The sequence below is a fragment of the Ammospiza caudacuta genome, chromosome 3 (assembly GCF_027887145.1).
Source record: "Ammospiza caudacuta isolate bAmmCau1 chromosome 3, bAmmCau1.pri, whole genome shotgun sequence".
Classification (NCBI taxonomy): Eukaryota; Metazoa; Chordata; class Aves; order Passeriformes; family Passerellidae; genus Ammospiza; species Ammospiza caudacuta.
The window spans coordinates 46,766,695-46,787,716 of NC_080595.1; the positions used below are offsets into that span (position 1 = coordinate 46,766,695).

A 21,022-nucleotide genomic window follows, 5' to 3' on the forward strand; every position below is an offset into this window, starting at 1 on the left:
CTCATTAAATCTTCTCCCCTCTTAATTAACTGAGCCTGAAAAATATTCTGAGTCTATTGCCCTGCTACCTAAGCTCACTAACCAAGGAATGAACGACCTGAGCATTTTCCCTACAACTTGATTAAGAAATAGCTGCAGGTGACCTTGACTTCATCTTTTAATTAATGGAATTTATCAATGTGTTCCAGCATTTTTTCTGCTCACAAAATATACATCAGCTTCTTCCCTTCGCCCACGTTCCCAGAATCACACAGAGTCTCTGAGGTAGGAAGAGACCGCTGGAGATTTTCGACCCCAACCCCCTGCTCACACTGGGTCAGATAGATTAGCTAGAAACCATTAGATAGAAACCATGTCCAGCCAGGTTTTAAGTATCTTCAAGGATGAAGATACAACCTCCCCTGTAAAACAGTTCCACAGCCCAACTACTCTCAGAAGCCTTTCCTTATGTTCAGATAGAATTTCATGTATTTCAAATTACACTCAGGGCCTCTTATCCTGCCACTGGGCACCACTGAAAAGAGCCTGGCCCCATCCTCTATTCACTCTCCTCCAAGAATTTATACACTGATGAGATCCCCCTGAGCCTTCTCTAGGCCAAACTGTTCCAGCTCACTCAGCATCTCACTGTATGAAAAACGCTCTTAAGTCTTTTAACCTTCTCTGTGGCCTGCACTGGATGCTCTCCAAAATGTCCTTATCTCTCGTGTACCAGGAAACCCAGAACTGCACACAGTATTCCAGGTGTGGCCTCACCAGCGCTGCCACAAGGACACTTTGCTGGCTCGTGTCCTGCTCGCGGTCCTCCCAGACCTCCAGGTCCTTTTCTGCAGGGCTGTTTGCAGGTGGCTGACCTCCAGTACGTGCTGGCTTTTGGGGTCATTTCTCTGCAGGAACTGGCATTGTCCTTTTTTGAATTAGGAATGTTCTTCTCTGCCCACTCTTCATCTTGTTGAGGTCCCTCTGGATGGCAGCCCAGCAACCTGGGCTATCAAACACTCCTGGTTTTGCACCATCAGGAAACTTGCAGAGGGTGTGCTCAGTCCCAGCACAGGGTCACTGAACAAAGACATTAAACAGTGTTGAACCCAGTACCAGTCCCCAGGGTACACCACTGGCCTCCCACTGGAGCTAGTGCTGCTGATCAAAATCATGTAAATCTGGCAGTTCAGCCAGCTTTCAGTCTATTTCATTGTCCCTCTATCAAGGCCATCTCCCCTCATCCACCAAGCCAGTCATTTCATCATAGAAGGGTATCAGGTGGGTTAAGTAGGATTTTCCATGCTTCAATTCATGCTCACTACTCCCAGCCATTCATGCATCTGGAAATACCTTCCAAGATGACTTGTCCTCTCACCCTCACAGACACAAGCAAGGCTCATTTGTCTGTACTTCCCCAGACTCTCTGTATACTTTTCTCCAGTCCTCAGTAACCTCTCCAAATTGCATGACCTTTTGAAGAAATCGAGTGCTCTCACACTGCTATCAGTCAGCTCCATAAGGGCATTCTACCAAGTCCCATAGGCTTCTTTATGCTCAGTTTGTTTAAATATCCCTTAATTTAATAACTCTCCACTGAGGGTAAGTCCTCCTTGCTCCACACTGTCTGGGATTTCAGAAGGCCAGTCTTACCAGGGAAGACTGAAATGGAAACTGTGTTTAACACTTCAGTCTTTTCTGTGTCTGTTGTAGATCCCCTACCCCAGTACCAGTGGGCTCACATCTTCCCTAGCATCCTTCCACTCCTTATGTACTTGCTATAGGTTTTTTATTGCCTTTCACATCCTTCACCAATTTTAATTCCAGAATGGTTTTGGCTGTCCCTGAACCATTTTCAAGTTCTTGAATTTTTTCATTTTTTGTTTTCCTATGTTCTTCCATGTTCTATTTCTCCAATTTTCTCTGAGAATTCTCTCCTTCACATATGCATAACTCTTTTTTCCAACTTTATCACTTATCCTGCACAGTTCTAGTAGTAACCAAAAACAAGCTCATAGGATATGTTTTTGACCCATTTTGCAGTTTATCTTCAAAAGTATTTGCATTAATTCTTAATTATTTCAAATATTTTATTAGAAGTCTTTTTCTGCATGAGCCAGAAACAAAGGATTTCAATTAAGATAATTTACTATTAAGCTTTCACTTTTTATAAAACAATAATACCACAGCATTTTACTGAAATAAATTATATTACATTATTTAAGGCATCAGGATGGTTTGCATCCTTTCCTCCCTCCCTCCCTCCCGCCCAACAACTTCCTTTCAACTCTTTTTATTTGTTTATTAAGCCATTTTTTCGGGTTTTATACATCTGTTTAGTTAGAACTAGTGGCACATCAGCCTCTTCCTCAAAGAAAAAATAAATACTACTTTTGCTGAGGGCTAAGGAAAGAAAGATTACCACTAGCTTCTCCCATTTTTTTTAATTAGCCATCTCTTTCCCTTCTAAGACTCATCACTCTTCAGTCAGTTCTTGATGCTAACTATCCTAACCAACCTGCCAACTGTCCTTCTTTTTTCCCCCTATTCTCTCTCCAAAACAGCTAACCCAAAATGCCTGTTAGTAAGCTCTTCCATTTTATTAACATGCATGTTATTTTACCTTGACTTTTATGTTGGAGGACCATACTAATGCTTTTTCTTACTGCTATCTCTTTATTATTTAGAGTGATACAGCATTTGAAGAGGTGAGAGAGTCGTACTTCTTTCCAAGCTCCAGTAAGCTAAATGGGAAGATCCAAACAAACTAATAAATCTTTCCAGAACCACAAACTTTGTGTAGCACAGGGCACAGAGACATAACATAGCACAGATATTTTTTGGCTCACTGCCTTTAGGAACAAAACAGCCCTCTCCTTGAACTGATCAGTCCTGCCAGATTTGTGGCAGTCAGAAGGGAACCAGACTGGGAGAACCAATTCTGTGGATTAGTATTATTTTACCAACACAAACAAACAACTCATAGAATTACTAGTATTTTGTACTCTATGACCCAATAACTTTTAAGCAAAACATTGGTTCACTTACCCTACAACCTTTCCGCTCAGGTGGCAGAACTATTAAGACTATGAGCCATTCCAAAACTGAAGCACACACACCTTGTAAGATAAAGCAGCATGATATTTTATTTATACCTAAGTATATTTTAATTCTTCTTACAGAGGAAATAAAGAATAAAAATTTGGAGATTGAAAAGATGTATTTGAGACATCAAACACCATACAAAATTACTGAATATATTATACTGCTATTGACAAAAATGCTACGTGCCTATCAGCATTCCTAGCTAGTTATTTTTCACTTACTTGTTAGAGCTAAAATTCCATCATCAGTCCCTCATCCCATCTGGAGTATTGTGTTCTGTACTCCCCCAGTACAAGAATGACACAGAAATATAGGGACAAATCCAGAGAAGTGTTACTAAAATGACTGAGGGATTGAAGCATCTTTCGCGTGAGGAATGGCTGAGGGGGCTGGGGCTGCTCATCCTGAAGAAGAGAAAGCTCAGAGGGGATTTCCCCAATGCCTAACTGGGGCCATGAAAGGCAGAGAGATTCTCCTCATGCCAGGATAAAGGGAAATAAGACAGGAAATACGTGAAACTCCACCTACACACAGGAAAATGCCCTTTGACTGTGAAAGTCAAAGGTTGCCCAGACAGGTTGTGGAGTTTCCACACTTGAAGATATTTAAAATCCAGCTGGTCTTGACCTGTAAGCAGGGATGGTTGACTATGTGATCTCAAGAGGTGCCTCTACGTTTCAGCAATTCTCTGAATTTTCTAATATAGTTTAGCTTCTGAAAACAATTTGCACCAAATGCACACCATGTTTTCTGTGAAAAAGTTACATCATGCCATATATATTATCAGGCCAAATTTACTGCTACACATTTTTTGTTTGCATTAGATTCTGAATATATGGTATGTTTATGCCCAAACTACATTGTCCTATCTATGCCCATATCACAACTACCAACACACACAAACTGTCGATAGATGATGTTTTTATTAACTCACATAAACAAGTAAGCCTTTAGATGCCAGTTCATGCCCATATCACAAAAATACTTCCAAAATACCAAACCATAAGATTGGATTGGTTGCCTCATGTACACATGTCCCTATGAAATAACTATAAAAATTATTACAGAAATAGTACCTCAGTAGCTAGTAGAGTTCAGTCTATCAGTAACTGGAGGCAAAGAGGAGTGGGTTTAGTTTTAAATTTATTTATTATTATGAAAAGGAAACATGCTACTGGATGCAAAACTAAGACTAAATGCTGCATTTAGGTTTCCTGATTATATCTACGTCATATGTTTGGACACATCCTCCCAATGAAAACATATCCCACAAAGCTGATAATGACTTAGGCAAATGTAATAAGGTTATCACTTGAATCTGACATGTGTATATTCTGCATGGATGCACACCCTTCAATTTTATTATCTGTTCCTCTGCCTTAAAAGTACCTCTACAGTGCAACGTAGGCAGCTGCGCAGTTGCAACAGCTTAACAATGTCATGTAAGTAATTCAGATTCCTTTTTAAATTACTGAAATTGTAAGCACTTTTCAAACATTTAGTTTTGTGTAACCAATTTTAGAATGCCTCTTAAAGAGAAACTTCAAACATGTTTTACTTTTTAGTGTTACCACGTTTTACTTTTTAGTGTTACCATTCTTTAATAAATCATTAACTATTTAACTTGGGAAATAAAACCACTATCAGTTTTCTACAACTAAAATAATTTCCAATCTATCTTCCTATGCCTGTACTTATGATGATAAGAAAGAGCGAATAAATTTTTATGGTCTACAAAATCACATAATTCAAAGTCTGGATTATCAAACCTGATAATCAGTACCACTGCTACCATAATTGCAAAATACATCAAAAGAACTATTTTGGCATAAAGGTTTTGTTTGGATTATATGGAACAAAAAAAAAAAAAAAACAAAACAACCACACACAAAAAAAAAAAAAAAAAAAAAAAAACAAAAAAAAAAAAAACCCAAAAAAACTGATGTGTATTTATTTCAGGGGTGAGCAAATCACAAATTTCTTCTCCTAGCTTAAACAGCAATATTCCTTAACGTTAAATACTTTTCAAATTATGAAAGAAAAGCAATGGACCTTATTAGACATCAGAAACCATCATTCTTTTTCCAGCATTATTATATTATACCTACTACTGCCCTAAACCACAAAAAGAGGGCCAAATATACAAATTATATTTTTCAGGTTCTTCCAGATTTCTTTAAACATCTGCTATGCATTGGTCAACTTTACAGCCAAAAGATAAAGCAAAGGCAATACAAAAGTGGTTAGCACACAATTCTAGACTAGAAATACTAGTGTTCTCTTTCACTAAATTAGCATTATTCAGATGAAGATATTATTGACAACACACAATGCAAAATATGCTACAATATTGTCCTCTAAAGTCTGACTATTTTCAAACAACTTGTTTATATGAAAAGTAGTAGGTAAGATTTTCAGAGATATGTTCTACTCTGCCATTAATAAAGCAGAGCTTCATCAGGCTCAGGAACACAGGAGTCTTGTGATATTATTGTGTATTACAGAACTGACCATTTATAGAAAAAATGGAGTCTCAGATGAGAAGAGGAAAAAAAACTATTAACCTGATGTGAGCAAAAGGAGCCACTTAAAATCTCATAAACAACAACACAGATATTGAGCATCCACCTAGTTTAACAGCTGCAGCACACGGAGGGCTGAGGGGCTCAGGTGGCTGAACACAAAGTTCAATCTTTTCTCCTGCATCAAAGCATGTGGCAAGCATTGCAAGGAAGATCAATTATTCAGACTCTCCTAAATCCATGATTCTTTGAATAGGTTGACAAAAAACAATTATCTTACTTCATACAAATGTCTGAATGCATAATGAATTTAAGATAAAATTTTTTAAAATTCTTGTTTCAGAATTTTTTCCTCCCTGAAACAATATGTAGTTGGAAATGAAAGTTAAAAGTTTTACTGGTGTCAGAAATATGATAGAAACAAAACTACTACACTGAATGTCTTCAGATGATAGACTGTGTTCAGCCAACATGAAGTATTTCTACGCCTGAGCCATATCCTAGAACTAAAACCAATCCAGTTGAGCTAGATCAAGGAGTTTGTAGAGATAGGAATTTGGCTTCTCTGATACATTACAGAACACAATAGTCCTTCTGTATAGTAACAGCTGTATAGTATTGATTGTACCCTACACTTCAATATTAATGAGAGGCAATCTGCCAAGTTACAGATTTCAAAAAAAAGGTTGAACTTTCTCTAGGGACAGGTTTTGTTCAGCCTGAAGACAGGGGACACCTTACAGCAGCCTTCCAGTAGGCAAAGGGGGTTACAAGAGTGCCAGAGGGGGACGTTATACAAGGGCATGCAGTGATAGGACAAAGGGGAATGGCTTCAAACTGAAAGAGGGTGGGTTTAGATTGGATATTAAGGAGAAATCCTTTACTGTGAGGGTGGTGAAACACTGGAACAGGTCATACTGAGAAGCTGTGAAAGACCAGGTTGAATGGAGGCAGTGGAAAGTGTCCTGCCTATGACAGGGATTTTGGAATGAGATTATCTTAAAGTCCCTTCCAACCCAAAGCATTCTGTGATTCTTTATTCACTTGTACACCCAGCCACATAAATTATTATCTTAGGGGTTTTTAGGGTGCTTTAGGTATCCCTAGGAAATACCATTTGTGAGATGTCAAAAATCAAGAAAACAGCACAACTGCATTTTTACTTAAAAGTACTACAAGCATAGTAAAAACATATCTGCCATCAGCTAGAAATTTGGCTTACCTTTGGCTAGAAGGGTTCACAAAGGATGCCAACTTCAGTCACTCTTTTTCTGATATCACCAAAATGGAGATACCTGCAAGTCAAATGAGAAAGATTTATTGGTTTTGGTTTTGGGTGAACATGTCCCCTTATGATATTAAGGGATAAGTTAAAAAACCCCTTCAATAAACACTAGTGTAAAATTAAAATCTACTAATTGCTACATGGAAATAAAATATCAAGAACAATTCACTGGCTTTAAAAATCAGCTTAGTTTCATATGTATGTGTTGCAACAAAGAATTTAAAGGTGTTATCTGTGCAAGTTCCTGGCAATAACTGGAAAAAAACTGTTGCTAGGGCAAAGGGTCATGAGCCAGTAGGTGCTGAACCATCAGACCGTTTCATTATGGCTCTGCTTCAAAGGTTATGATAAAGGGCCCACAGCTATTCCTGTAAAATGCAAGTAGCCTAATGATATTTTCAATTACAGGGATGAGGAAAAGTCATGAAGTTCCATAAAATGTTTTGAGAGAAAAGAGTAGTGAGTTGATCCAGAAGGTTTAGAAACATGCTCTGAGATTCTGTGGGACGACTTACAGCCAAGAAATTATCTAACACTGCAAAATTTACATTTGACAATTTTATATTTGCTTCTGAATAAAGGAAAATAAAAGCATATGTAAAATAAAAATATTTTAGCTAGGTCTGTCTGATCGACATTAGAGAAAGAAATGACAAAACTATCAGCAAGGTGATTTGTCTATTTTATATCAGAGCCAACAAAGTTTCAAAAGGAGTTAATTTTACCATGATCTCAGACAGTAAAATCTGGCTTGAAAATACACAATGTTATATTCATACTGAAAGAAAGGAAAAAGAACACACACACAGCAGGAACAGATGTTATTTCCTGTACTAAATCACCACCATAGGGACAAAAATAATTCTAATAGGTATTTTACAGAATAGTGCATACAATGGAAAAGAACACAAAGCCTCAAAATCCTACGTCAGCTGCATATCTAGGTATTATAGACACCAGTAACACAAACAAACAAAAAGCCCATACAGATGGAATGCAGGACAGTTTACTGTTATCCTCATTCTAGGTCTAGTCAAAACTATGCAACCCCTTAAGTCTACTTTCACCAGTATGCTCACACTAGCAAAAACAAAACCCCCAACTCCTGGTGCAGTTACAACTTAAAACTGCACCAACCAGTGCAGTTCTCATAGTAAAGCTAAAAAAATCCCTAAACTCTATCAGTAGCAGTGTTGACCAACATCATCCGGTCTTCTGTTTGCCAACAGAAGACACAATTAAAACCCCCAAGATATTAAACAGAAATTTCTCATTCCAAACCTAAAATTACACCTGAAGAAAACAAATTTCTCAGATAAACCTCAGTCTAGTAAAATCTGAAACTAAAGTCATAGTAAATACTGAAAGTCAAAAGTAAAAACATGAGAAGAAAGCAACTGCAAAATTAAAACCAATGGGTTTTTTTTTAGAATGACTTAGGAATCTGGTCCATTTTCCAATAGAAACTGCTTCCAGTTTTCTTTAAATAAGGTTATAAGAATATTATAATTATTAGCATTGTTTTTCTCACAAAAATAAAAAAGTAATCATATATTCAAATCACTGGGAAAAAGCAAGCTTCAAAACGTCTGTCTCAAAGACAATTTTTAAATTGTCCATTTATCAGAGGAGAAAGTGGAATCAATTGATCCTCAGAGTAAAGCAGGATTTAGAGGATTATGTTGCTCTTTTGTGAGGCAGCCAAATGGGAAAACATTAGGCCTTGTCCACATACTAATTTTTTTCTTTAATCCAAAGTTCTTATACAGAACACTGAATCAGGAAAAGAATTTAAGAATTGAGAAGAAAAATGTTATACATTCCAAAAATAACTTATTATTTCACCAGCATTCAAAAGTTTTCTTTATAACATCATGTCCCCACATTCATTAAGGTCTACAAATGGAAAATAACCTCAAAATTTCAAGTCATGTAGGTTCCTTTAAACTCACATAAAGTAACAAATTACAAATCAGAAATTATGATATGCCTATTTTCTTTCATGTACTTCAAAACTTATTTGTAGTATTGGGCATCATATAAAGCTGCTGGGCAGTTATATGTGGGTTGCTTTATTTTCCAGGATGCAATAATGGATTTCATTTGTTGGTTTCTTAATCTTTATCTGAATGTCCACTGGAATTGAAAACCAGTACCTTGTTTCTACAGGAATTGTCACCAAAGAAGTCAAGTTGGCCAAAGAGAAGGCAAAGAAGAGTTCACACTGAAAGATACTGAAATGCAGGCAGAAATAATTTCTGCATAGGAAAGTCAATCCTTGTTAGTAGTCCTGTTTGGCAAAAAGTCAGACATTCCTAACTGTGGTTTGCCATATACTGTACCTAATTTTCAACTGCAAAAAAAGTATTTTTCTGCATGAATATGTAGTATTATTTATGTCCCAATCTTTAAATATTTTCTATTCCTATTTTTTTTCTGTTATATGAAAAGCAGAAAAATATCAGTACAAGCTCTCTAATTTTCCCTGGGCAAGTTTTCTTTCTCCACCCAAAAAGTTATGTCTATTTAGAAGAAATTGATTCCAGAAAGAATGGGCAAAGAGGCAGGATCCTCAGTAGAAAGCCTAGTTCCAAGCGGCTTCTTAGTGCTCCAAAACACTGTACAAATGGTCACTGCTGAGATAAGCTCCACAGCATGTTCAGTATGTCCAGAATATCAACCTGACACAGTCAATCTACCCAGCAAGTCCAATGTACCTTGGACACACTCAATTTACATTGTAGGAGCTGCATTTTTGGTGGGACATCCAATTAAAAATAAATTCCATGAAGGACCACAAAGGCTAGCTAATGCCTTGTCAAGTCACTTGTTCTCAACTGTGTGATATAGTGACATCGGTGTCTTCAGCACCCCAAACTTTCAAGAAGAAACTTTACCCTTCCCTCTACACCTCGACCTCATACATGACTGCAGGAGTCCTTTTGGTAATAAGAGGCTTTGTTTGTTCAAGCCCCTGCCTTGAACAAAGAATTAGAAAACTACAGAGACAAAGCAAACAAGCAGACTGACAATTCTGGACCAGAAGAACAGAAATCCAAATACAGGCAGCAAAGGATTCCTTTTCTTCTGTTGGGACAAAGACAGGGCACATTCTCCTTTCACCAAGACATGCCAGAAGATACACAACTCTCGGCTGCCTTTGACAAACACAAATGCACATACTGCAGCCTTATTTGCCAACCTAGGCTGAAATACCCAGACATCAGGATTTCTGTGAGAGGAACTGGACCCATCACACAAGAAAAAAACCATAATTTCTTTAACAACTAATACTGCTATTAAAGCGTTTTGTATTTAAGTACCCCTTTTGAAAAAAATGGAGTTCAGCATCTATTAAGCAAACAAGATTTTTTACTTTCTTCTTTCCCATACTTACAACTGCCTTTTCATGATATTCAAGTACTAAGAATCTTGAACTTAATATATAGAGCAAAAGAAATGACAAAAACTGCTATAATACATTTCCATTTTCAAGTATGACTTAAGTACAAGAACAGAAGATAAAAGTGATACAATCAATGACAAGATTTTCCGCTATCTACTCAATTTTATTGGCAAAGCTATTGTCAGTCCTATCATCTTATACACCCAAGATTTCAAGAAAGCTATATTATTCCATAATACTTAGGCAGAGTTTAAATACCTCATCCACAATTCTTACTGGTGATAAAGACTCTTGCTGGTGCTACACAAGATAAATGAAAATCAAATAGCTATTCAGAGAAATTAATTTTTTAACACAGGCCAGGCAATCTTTTATAAGATTGCCAGGTTCACACCAGAATTTAGTGAATATATTTCATATGTGAAGCAGAACTTTGAAAATATATACTCTCTACAAGTACATTGGAAACCATTACTTCCATGAAAAATCCAATTATGACACTTGTCCAGCAAAGACAACCATACTTCAAAGAGATCAAAAACAGATGTGCAAAAGTAATTTGAACATCTATCTAAAAGTACAAGTATCAAAACTGCTTGTTTATAAATAAAAGCCATACTGCATCAGCTCTTAGTGTAGTCTCTCTCTGATCTAGTTCTTACAGTGATCACAGGTTACACAAAGGATTTGGGATCAAACCACAGCACTCCATGTCCTACCTCCTGCTTTGATTTCAGCAACTAATGGGAGCACCTAGCACTTTAAAGGGGCAAGACTGAAGTGATTGCATGTATTTCGCCATGTATTTCCTCTCCAAGTACTAAACTCAATTTAACTACATATAACTTTCTGTATTCCCAACACAATAGACTGATCTCTGTAAAGGCCTTTTCCTTCCTTTCATACAGAAAATATTCTGTAAGTAGCTTATTTCCCACTCTCTAAGTGACTCCTGTTGTTTACAGGAAGGAAAAGGAACAGAAATCTTGCCATAAAACAGTGAGAGCTAAAAAGTTCTGTTTCACTTCCTCCTGTGCAGGTGTTTCATACAAAAAATCTATTTTAATTCTTCATTTCAGGGAGAAAACATGCTGCTTCTTTTTGAAATACAGGCTGAGAAATAGAAAGCAATAAGGTTAAGGAAGTAGTAGCACGCTTTACTGTGAAACAAAGCAAAGATATACAATCACCATTGCCAAATACTTGTGAAATCCCTGGCTTTGCAGACAGCAATTATTTTACATGTTGATTTGTAAACTGGGCTTTCCTTCTAAATCCATAAGTTCATTCTTAATTTTTTGCTGCCCAGATAAATGTGTAGAGGTCAATGTTCCAGATATCTTTGACAAAAAAAAAAAAAAAAAATCCAACTCCAAAACAACACAAAAAACATTACCAAACTCCTCCCTTTTCTGACAAGGTAGTTGATTTTAATACCAAGGCTGCCCACAATGCTACAATGTCCATTTAACACCCAGAATGGAATTCCCTAGCAACAGATCCTACTTGAACTCTATATTCTAAACTAAAGGGACAAGGACAATGAAAAATAACTTGTGTTCGTTCAAGATGTATGGCATCTCTGTTTGTACACTTGTTTTTCAGTTTCAGAAATACCAACATCCACCATAGTAAGAATTACATTCATCTCTCTAAGAGCTGTAATTCTCTATTTCCCACTGGTGTGTGGAAAACTCAAATTCTAAAAGAAGTCAAGCACGTGAGGGCACTAATCATCTTACAGGCCACACATATCACCCAGTTCAAAAGGAAATTGAGAACTTTATTACATAATATCACAACACACCTATCACAGATGCTGTCACAATATAAAATTATATAAAATATAAAAATATTATCACAAGCTTATATTTGCCTCTCTGAGGAAGGGACACCTTATTTGATCCAGGCTGGCTGAACCTCACCAGCTACAGGTCAGATTACAGATATTTCCCCATCACAGTAAATGCTGTTCCTAGTTCTACGTACCAGTCCCTGTACAGGCAGCAAAGGAGGGATGCCTTCCCAGTGGATGCACTTCCAAACTGTTCTAGCTGAGCTGCACAGGGAACAAAATTAATTTACCAGTGAGCACACTGCCCAAACACCCATTTCCTATCTTAAAGCAACAGTAAGCCAGCTGGAAGGATTGGAGGGGCCCAAGACAGACTGAGGGTCATCAGATAAATCACCACTGTTTCAATCAAAGCACTTCCACTGAAACATGCAATTACTTGGAGTTTGTTAAAAACAGCTTTCCATATTTTGTGATCAGTTACCTGGGAAAACAAATTACATCACTGCACTGTGGATACTTAAAGAAAGATTTGCTAATTAAGCACAATTAATTACACAGCAGCACTAATTTGAAAAGCAATCTCCATTCATCTTTTGTCTGCTTAAGTCTCAGATTGACTGCTGAGAATAATTATTTATAGAACCTGCAATTTTGGATGATCCTTTCTCTGAGAAAGATAACAAAGAGCACTGGCTAAGAAACACATAAGGTGAACAGCAAATGTACACAACTGACACACTCCCTAATATAAGTGCCAGCATAAATAGATCTATCCTTAGGCTATCAGAATTTTCTTACATACACTCAAATGCAACTATAGCTTCATCCTGAACATGACAAAAAATCCACTAACCCTGCTCTGACCTGAAAGAGCTCTACCACATTTAGAATATAACCCCAGGTAAAGAACATTCCTTATTACAAAAACAGAAAAGGTAATCTTGAGATAGGTTTACCTTCTGAACTGACTTTTTAACTGGGAAAGGATCTGTGCTTTACATCAAAGTTATTTTGTCAGAAATGAACAGAACACCCCACAATGCCCATCATTTCCACAGATGTCTTTTTATTTGCAATAAATCTGCAATTAATATGGAATATATATTTAATGAAAGTTAATAAGCATAGAGCTTGATCTTTCTCATTTGTACTTTGAACATGACACTCCACACACTGCTATCCCCATACATAATTTTAACATCATCTTCATTCCCACCTTTATTTTTCTCCTATGAAACAATGTTCAGCTCCAGGCATCCTTTTCTCCCTTTGCAATACCTCATTTTGACAGCACAGCAAAAGCATGTAATAAGCAAGATCACAAAGAGAGCACGAAACAATATCCATTCTGGCACCACCAATTATCAGGTTTGGACCACTAATTATAGAAAATACAATAGATGAGAGAGATTAAATAGTATAGCTATTTTCAGGAATAGCTCAACATTTAGCTCTAATAGTCTTTTGTTCGTTGTTTGGTTGGGGGTTTTTTTAGGTTTTTTTTGGTGTGTTTTTTTGGGTTTTTTATTTTGGTTTTTTTGTTGTTGTTGGTGTCGTTTGTCCGTTTGGTCTGGGTTTTTTTGTTTGATTTGTTTTATTTTCAACTTTGTATTATTCCAAACTTAATCACAGAAGAGATAAAGGGCTTAAATGTGAGTAGTCTGGTATAGCCACAGCAAAGCTGAGGACCACACCTCACAATGAAAGAGACAGGGGCTCTTGAATTCCGTGCATTTTCAAAGTACAGCAGTAAGACGTGCAGTGCTTTTGATACCTCCTGAATACAAAAAAAATAGAAATATCATAAACGTAAGTATGCTAAAAATATTAACGATAAAGGAGAATTATCAGCCTGGAACTGAAATTACTAAACAAGGCAGAAGTTATTGGCTTCATCCACAGAAAAGCAGATTTAAAAAAAATCAGCTGGATGATGAGGTAGCACCTGACTATTTCAATTAAAGATAACTGAAACATGGCAGCTGACTTGGAGCTTAAAAGCAGGAAAGACACAAAAATTACTCACAAGTCATAAAATGGGTCTGAAAAAACCCCATAACTATATCACAGTGTTGTGAATGCTATTCACAGAAATAGCATGAATACTTTTCTATATTGCTTCCATAGGTCTGGTTAATACTTTATTTATCATTGGCATTTCTCTGAGGTGGAAAAATACTTTTTTGCCATTTTTGAGTAGAAAGTAACATATTAAGTACTATGCAAAAACCCAAAGCATTTCTTTATCAGCTCTGTTTTCATCAAGCATGAAAAGTAAGATGATTTTCAAATACAATCAGTGGAGAGGAATTTTTTTTATTATTACTGTCTCTCAAAAACAAGAGTAGAGTTTTGTGCATATCATTTGTAAATGACTTCATGTTTGTAGCATATGCTTTTTGACAGTGTCGCTTGCTTTTTCAAATAGACACATGAGCCAGTCATTTCAGAATGAGGTAATAAAAGGGCTAAAGGACAAAAATCTAATCATCTTAAGTTTTGGAGTGGCTGAGAGGCACTTCTGGAAGTCATGCAGTCCAATCTTCTGCTCATCAGAATGGAAATGGTAAGGCATGGCCAGGTCTTGCTGAGTGTTCAAGATCTCCAGGGATGGAAAAAGCAGCCATGTCTCCAGGCAGTCTGTCCTGGGCCTGTACTGGCCTCCTGGCAGTGTGCTTCCTCCCTCGGACCCCAACAAACCATACCAGAGTTTGGGGCCGGTCTGGGGACAGCGGAAAAAATTCACTTCTATCCTTTTGTGGAACTACCCTCAAGCATCTATGGGAGACCCTTGGGTTACTCAGGAGCTGCTGCTTTGTCAGAGTGAGCAAGCCTAGCTCTGTCAGCTTCTCCTGCCATCTCATTTTCTCCAAGCAAGGCCCTTTGACCCCTTCTTGGTGCTCTTCAGTTTCTCAACATCCCTCTTGAAATGCAGGGACTAAAATTAGATATTTAGCATAAATCAAGATCTTTAGCATTTCATCCAGCTCTCCTACTGAAATACCCAGCACTGTAAACAAAGTAGTTTGCAGAATTTGGAAATTAATTCTTCATTCAATTATAGCCTCATAGTGTATTCTTTACACACCGAACCCACGCATTTGATTGAAAATCCTATTCAAAATTCTGGAAACCTCTTCCAGCCTTAACTCTGAAACAGCACTGAAAAGATTGACAATGCCCAGAACTGCATTTGAATGTCTCCCATTTCCCTCAGAATATCAGAGGTAAAAATAGCATAATTGGTCATCAAATTCATTCCAAGAATATGAGTCTTAGAGTTTACTACCATTGCTTTTTATAGTCAACACTCATTACATGGTGTTTATGGCCAGATTAAACACAAACAACACAAAATGAAGAGGAACAGACAAGGCAAATACACAACAGAAGAGAAAGATTTAACAGAGATTCTTTCAATCTATACTAAGACCTGAGCTGGTATGTACACTACAATATGCTGTAAAAAGAACATTACCCCTCTTAGGTCAAGAGGGGCTAATCTGGAAGCAGTCCAAAACCTTCAGCATCCCAAATAACTTTCATCTATATCCAGAGATGAGCAAAATTTGGTGACAGATTTTTGGGTACATGTTTATTCTAATTACACAGAGGTCAAAGAATGTTTGACATAGACTAAAATCATTTCACCCATTAAGTGAACTGGAAAGAACACCTCTTTTGAAGGTTGTAATACCAGATGTTTCAGGATAAGGTAGCTGCCTCATATTAAAAAAAAGATTGAAGCTCAATAAAGTGTGAATTTTATATAACAACTTTGATTTGAGTAAACATTTTTGGGAAGTTGGAATGAGACTTGGATCTTTACATGCTCTAAAAAATTACAAATTAATTCTTTGATTACTTTTGACTAAGGAAACATTTTCACTACATTTTGGATTCCCATCGCAACTAGAGCCCAATATACTTACACTACAGGCCAGGTAGGGTATACTCTGTTTGCATGACCAAAAAAAGAAAAGTTCACTCATCCAAAGTTCCTGACCTGTTACTAAATAAATAATTGATATAACCTGTTGGGGGGCAGGGGAAGCTGTTGGTTTTGTTTGGGGTTTTTTGTTTCGTTGAGTTTCTCTCCTTCTCTATCCTCAACCCCCAGGCATTGGTGCAGTGAAGTCTCCTTCACAAAGCATTTCAAATGTGGGCAATTACAATTACCACCTCTACTGCTATTTCCCAGAACTTTTTTCTTTACTGAATGGCAAAACCAAAGTTAAGTAAAAACTTTAGCTTAGTCTCTGGTCAAGATTACCTCATTTTGATTCCTTTTCCATTTATGTTTGACAGATACTTTTTCTCTTCTATTACAAAAAACCACCAGAGAATTTTGATTGTACAGGTTTTCCAGTTTAAATTTGTAAGGTCATTGTTCTTGCAGATGAGACTTCAGTAACTTATTTCAAATATGGCACAGTTTGTACAGTTCTGAACAAAAAACACAGTTTGTATTTCAGACATGCCTAAATATGCCAGCCTGCCAATCAAACCAGAAGCCTCCCAAAGGCATTATTGCACAAGAAGAGAGATGTAGAGAGGCATGGATAATAGCATGGTTCCTGTAAAAAAATTGCTAAGAGCCAGGTTTGTTTGCTGTACCAGAAATATGTGAAAGCAGTGTTTTTCAGGAATTTTTTTCAGATTTTACTGCCTGGGGAAAAAAAATACAACATATCTAAATTATTGAATAATTAGCAGGGATGAAATTTTCACTTCTCCATGTGCCACATACAGTAGTTTTTTCTCCTTCAGTAGGATAGACCCTGGGTTTGTGTATTTAAAATGGCCATCTGCTTCTGAACTTAGACAAATGCACTTAACTGTGGAGTAGTTACAGATATTCAGTATTTGACAAACAGGAGTAATAGCCACCTATGACAGCAGTGAACAAAACAAAGTTGGCCAGAAGACAAATCCTCTCCCCATAATTCTACACACAATTACATGGTTTAGATACCAGCACACATCAAAGCAATAAAAACAGTGTTAAAAAAGGCATTTACACTCTTAAACTTAAAATTCACCAGTTAAGATTTTACAAATTTCAGCACAATTCACATACGACCTAATCTACATCTAAATAAACCAAGATTAAGCAGATTTTGGACACATTTACTTAAGAAAATCAAAATAAAATACAAAACTAGGAGCCTCATTTGGATAATATCAATATATTAAATTAATTTTTCTGTAAAAGAAAATTAATTACCACTTTTATACAAAGAGAACAACACATTCTCTCAATGTGTGTTTTTTAAGCCACAAATTTAAATTTTTTTCCCCCAAACATTAATTACAGGCATTCTGCCACCTAGTAAAGGCTGAGCAGGGCTTTGGCACCAGGCCATGCCACATCTGCCTCAAAACCAAGTCTCACTCATTCACCCAGCACATTGGCCTGCCATGCTGTTGTGGGCACAGGCTTTCGGTCCTGTTAAAAAATTCAGTAAATCAGAGGAATTTAACCTAACTTGAAACAAACTCGCAAGGCTGTTGAAGTTCTAGAAACACATCCTTTATCTCAGCCATTGAATCAAAAGTAAACAAAGGCAAAGCTTTCTATGATGAATCTTCAATTGCTCCTAGGAAGAAGACAGGAGTAATATATTGATTTACAAATATTTCAAAACTGTGTTTGCCACCACATAATTTTATGTCAATAAAAATTATATATTTGTATAACAATTTATACTCATTAAGGTTGTATGATTTATTTCGTGCTGAAAACGGCAATAAAATGAAAGAGTAATAAAAATCTGCAGCCAAACAGTATAACATTTCTACCAGGAATAGACATCTAGAAATTAAAAAAAATAAATTCTGAATTATAAACATCAGAGACAAGGATCAACTGTCTCTTTCTGCTGACTTATAAACCCAAGACCAACAACAGAAGTCTCACCAGTGCCGTGTTTCAGACCTGAGAGTTTTGATTCTTTTACCCACTTGGAACAGACAATGAAAGAGTCACTCATAGTTATGCCTTATTTCTCTTTCTGCATTTCAGAGGTGTGCACAGGCACCCAAGCATACACACCCAAGCCACTCACCCCTCTCACATGCAGCAAAGATTTCCCTACTCCCCAGCCTAAGATCATTACTGTTGTTTTATTTCTTTCCATGCTCAAGACAACTGTTCAATTGCAGTATACACACTTTGCCTGTATCACAAATATCCTAAATATCACCCACCACATCCTCTCCCTTCCCACTAAGGGACAGGATTTCTTGTTTCAATCATGATTATCACCTGTAAGGTTTTTAAGCAGCTCACACTTTTAAGAAAAATCAGGTACACAACTGCTTTCTGCAGAAAACCAAAGTCTTTACAAGTTAACCTACATTTAGAAGTATAGATAAAAAGAAACAAAGAAACAAAAGGAACATAAAATACTATCTAATATACTCTGGATAAGAAGGGAGCAGAATATTTTTGCTTGAAAATTTTTTTATTCCCTGCCACATGAGAAAAATAGCATCTAGTGTTAATTACTGAAACAAACATACTTTGAAAACACAGAAAGGTCAGAATTCTAGACCTTGGCATTCCAACGGGACAAATGGTCAATAATCTTGCAGGCCTCAGACTCTGCTTTAGATAAAAATCAGACTAAGACAGTGGGAGTAAGTCCAGGCACAGGCTTTGTCCCCTTTGTACTGAAAGTGACAGCTGAAAAGAATCTGTACCAGCCAAGCAGGGCAGTGACAGTTCTGTACAAAGAGAGACTCACTTTGCAAGTTTTTCGTTTTTTCTCGTATATCCCTCTACCACAAAAGACAGTGTTAAGTTTCAGACACGTTTTTTTGTTCTGTGAAGGCTGCAAGGTTCAGGCATGCAGAGTAGTTACTCACTTGTGGACTACAAGACAAACAGACCATCATTTTGTTACAAACTGCTCAGAATATAATAATGGAAAATTATTCTTGGAAAAAAATATAGGAAAATGACATACAAAGCAAGCTTGCAGTGTGCTTGGTATAAATCCCTAATTCTGAAATATTTTACTCAAAATATCAATGATCATAAAATACAGAGCTGCACTTTCATCTGTAATTATCACAGAGCAGTCAGGAAATAACTGAATGGCATTATTTTAATACAAGGGAAAAAAATGCAAACCCACCACCTAAATTTATCTAATCTAGTGCTTAATGTATAACAATGAAACTTGAAGTGATTTATTTTCTTTCAGATGAACAATTATTTTAATCTAGCAAAAACTGAGAGCATTTTGTATAAATTATTAACATTTTCATATTTCCCATGTGTTTTTATTCACTTGGTCTTCTCACCCCCCTCAAGAGCACCTTGAAAGCACAAATATCCACTTATTCCGCACCCATCAGTTTGTGGAGAGAAACTGTTGTTAATATATTAACTTCTCAGAAAACATTGCCATACACCTTATTGCCTCTTAAACATTACTGTCATCAACTCTTCTAATAAAATAATGGCATCTTTATTAACTTTGTTACTCTGTGTACTTGCAGAGTGGAAGTTCTACAAATCGTTCATCTTTGATTACAAACATAATATTAAAACATACCAGAGGCTATGGTAGTCACATAAAAGAGAAGAAAAAAGAAAATTGAAGCTATTTCTGTCAAGTATATCAGAGTTATCATTAAATTTATGAACAACTACCAGAGTATATATACTAAATGTATGTTTCAGGCAAGATGTTAAAAAAAAACCCCTGATTCTACATGAGACAAAATCTTTCTGTCAAAGTATTTAAAATATTGATGACATAGAAGCTCAAGAGGTTTTCATTGCCACCATACTCAAACATCACATAGTTGTTTCATTTGATTACTTCATCTGTATGATAAAAGGTGCTAGTCCTATAGGTATTAAAGAGGGGGGAAAAATGAAAATTACAAGATTTGTATCCTGAAAAGTATTCAGGCATTTGAAGTCCATTAAATAAACAATCCCTCTCCAGCCCCCTCCTCCACCACCACCTTTGTGAACCATATACAGACTTTCTAGTCTTTGGAACCTCCTGCAGAGTTTTTATTTCCTCTAACTGCTGAGATAGAAAATTGTTTAAAGCCCAAGTTGTTTGAAAGGACAGAACACTCTATGTCTAAAAAACACTTTCCATCTACTCCTCTACGTCATGCTCGATTATTTTAAAATGCACAGCTGGAAAAGGAACTTCACCAATTTGCCAGTGGTCAAGGGACAACCTGTGGTGTTGGACTACTCAGGGGCTGAGAGCACATCCTCTTGGCAGCAATAAATGGGAAACCTTATGGGTAGGATGCAAATCTGAGCATACACTTCCCAGCCAGAAGGTGCCCAGGAGCTGACAGCCAGCTGTCTTTCACCAGGAGGTGTGCTCTGCCCCCAGCCTCCACAGGGATAAACCACACACTGGGCCCCTTTGGGGACAGTAAACCACCCAGGGTTTCAGCGAGCTGTGCAGCTGTACCACACAGGCCTACGCTTTCTAAGCAAAGAAAAGTAATTTTTTGTTCCACAAGGGGGTAATGGCAAGTCAGTAGAGGGGTGTGGGAGACAGAATAGAGCACAAGTGAAGGGCATGAAAACTTTTACTGCAGAATGAAAGACTCCATGTGGGAGGCGAAAAGTATTAGAGTAGAAATTATGTCATTACAGTTTAAGGAAAAAATGCATTCTAAACAGATTTCTTGGGTTTTAATTTATTGCCAAAAAGGTTGAAGGCCATAAACATTTTATTAGAAGCTCAGATTTTAGGTTTCAAAATATCTCATAACTGCAAGGTTTTACTGTGGTCAGCTTGACTATGACAATTTTTATGTTGTTGCTATAAATCAGCTGGGCTACTGGCAATTAGTTGCAATTTTGCTGAAAGCTACTTTAAAAGAACAAAAAAAGCCAGTGCAGAAATAGAAAAATACAAAGCAGATATAGCGAGCTG

At 36.9% G+C, this 21,022-nt stretch overlaps 1 protein-coding gene across 1 annotated transcript in view; it reads right to left on the reverse strand.

The window, feature by feature from the left end:
• Positions 1–21,022, reverse strand: part of SIPA1L2 (signal induced proliferation associated 1 like 2) — a 124,676-nt gene that overhangs the window by 92,264 nt on the left and 11,390 nt on the right. Inside the window, exon 2 of the mRNA XM_058800909.1 lies at positions 6,829–6,901. The gene's annotated coding sequence lies outside the window, so the exon portion shown is untranslated. The remainder of the gene's footprint in view (positions 1–6,828; positions 6,902–21,022) is intronic.